The sequence below is a fragment of the Antrostomus carolinensis genome, unplaced genomic scaffold (assembly GCF_000700745.2).
Source record: "Antrostomus carolinensis isolate BGI_N321 unplaced genomic scaffold, ASM70074v2 scaffold44075, whole genome shotgun sequence".
In the NCBI taxonomy this organism is placed as follows: domain Eukaryota; kingdom Metazoa; phylum Chordata; class Aves; order Caprimulgiformes; family Caprimulgidae; genus Antrostomus; species Antrostomus carolinensis.
Genome location: NW_010316557.1, coordinates 4507 through 6903, shown reverse-complemented (window position 1 = coordinate 6903; position 2397 = coordinate 4507). Strand labels below are relative to the sequence as shown.

At 42.3% G+C, this 2397-nt stretch overlaps 1 protein-coding gene across 1 annotated transcript in view; it reads right to left on the bottom strand.

Annotated features, from left to right (window-relative positions):
• The window catches only part of TCERG1 (transcription elongation regulator 1), a 30599-nt gene that overhangs the window by 23702 nt on the left and 4500 nt on the right, over nt 1-2397 (bottom strand).

The window sequence follows — 2397 nt, the reverse complement described above, 5'->3', positions numbered from 1 at the left end:
GGACAAAAAAACCCCCTTTGCCTTCCCTGTAGCATTATTCACCAAGAAAGTCAATTTCAAATGTTACTTTGTCCCATTCTTTACACCTAACAAGTCTCCAGAGCAGTAGCAAGGGTGTCCCAGAGGACAGATACAGCCTCTGTACCTCTGTTCAGAGAAACAGAAAGGGAACGTTACAGAGTTTCAAATGGAAAAAGATTGTTCCCATGTTAAACAACACAGGTTCTGCTTTCTAACAATGAGGGCAGCACCACATGCAGGACAACAGTCTGCCTCAAACTATGCATATAAAGCTGTGATCCAAGAATGGAAACATGCCAATTAAAAATGTGTAAATAATCAAGGAAAAGGAAAGTACTTTTGTTTAGAAGCTGCAAGAACTTTCTTGGTCTTCAGTGCCTCCCAGTGGAAAAATACACTGCTAGCATTCAATTCTGTAATCCTTGCAGCCTGACTGAAAGCTGCACTTAGCTGAGAATAAACAGTGCTGTCTACCAAAGCACTGGCACACAGGAACTAGAGACACCACTGATTAAACTTGTTGACCAGCCTTGCAAACTTACACTGTAAGATTTGGTGGAGGGGAGGAGGAACTGTTGAAAAAATGAGCTAATTTAAAAAAAAAGAAGAAACCACACCAACTTATGATCGTATTATACATGGGCACACTGTGCATTTCCTTCAGTATTTAATGACCACCAGAAGCATTCCCAGTAACACACCAGTATTAACATAGTTAAACAAATATTTTTGATCTGTTGTTAAGTGTTTCAGAAAGGGTGAAAGTTCTTAGCACTGCCTATAGTTGAGGGAAACAGAGCAGACAGTCAGTATGTGATCTGTTTTAAGGCCTAAGTCAAATCAGTACCAGACAAAAACGAAGCTCAGCCAGAAGTCCCAGGTTTTTTACAGGCCAGGTCTGAGTTATAAAATGATTTTAAATGAAAAAAATTTATCACTTAGGCACAGACACCAACAGTAACAGTTCTTGAAAGCAAAGACAAAGTTTAGCAGGTAGAACAGGTAGAAGTGGAACAGACTCTCAACGGTCAACATTAGGAAATTTGGCTTCAGAGAAGGTGCATAAAGTGCTATTCCAAAAGTTCCCCAAAGCCTGGCATTAGGCCAGAAGCTAACATCCACCTCCCACCTAATTCTTGTTACTCAGCAAAATAGTCTGAGTAGACCAGGCTTCAACAGAGCACCTGAACGCAGCACTACGTTACCTTTCAAACTACATAAAAGCCACAAAATGCTTTGAACAACACAAATTATTCGCTACTCTAATGATCTGTCCTCCTTCCAGTGGTAACTGAAAGCATAACTTAAGGGTTACCGAAATTTGACTCCCTTTCATGCACAGATCTCTAAAATCTGGGCTAAGTGGTGAGTTAAGCTCGACTTGTGTCACCTATTACAGCAAAAAGATGCAGTAATTCCAGAGGATACAACCGTACACTGCAGCCCGAGTGAGCACGGGGCAGCTCACCTGCTGCACGCTCTCTGGCCTGACTCAGTGCACACGTTTTTGCCAGCGAGGCTACAGTGACCAGGACTGTCAGACAGCAGGATTCCTGGTCAGCACACCTGCTGTGCTTTCAGTGTGAGACAGTAACACTAACCAGAGTGCTCCTGAACAAGCACACCTCGCTCCGCTCACGCTAGTGATCTACTCACTGTTTGCTGGTGACACACTCGTGCAAACAGTGCATAAGATACATCTCTGTAGGGATGCTCTGCACTAGGGGCACTTTGTTAGCATGTGTATGCCACAGCATAGCATAATTATATGCATATATTATATGCAGATATTACATACAAACATGCATTATGTGCACGCTGCATGAATTCACTCCCCTTTCCTCTGGAGGTTCACTCAGCTGGCAAACCCTTCAAAGCAAAGGCTCAGCCCATGTAAACAGCAGTAATCTTCAGACTGTTATTCAAAGGTCACGAGTGAACAATCATGGCTCTAAGGACCTCCTCTTTCCTCTTTTGTGCAGCTCTAGCAAATGGGAACTTGCAAGGCTTCATTAGAAGAATAATGCTAATAAAGGTAACACACCAGAAGAAGCAGCTCTGTTCTGCAACCAACCAATTCTCCGCAGCCCGGGAGCAGCACTCAGAGACTCAGCCTCTTAAAGCAACAGATGCCGATTGGAAACAAAGAGGAAATCACTACAATTGTAACTCCTACCTCAGATTAACTTCTCTTGTGAAATACTTCTAAAAACAATGTAGCTTTATCTATAGTCAAAAGGAAATGGATGCATAATAGCTTTGAGGTGATGTAGTAACAGCAGAAGAAAAATATACAAAAACCCAAAGGAAAAGGGTTGCATACTGATCTAGTATTTCTCTCCTGCAGTAAATCTTTCAGATTGGGGAAAAAAAGGG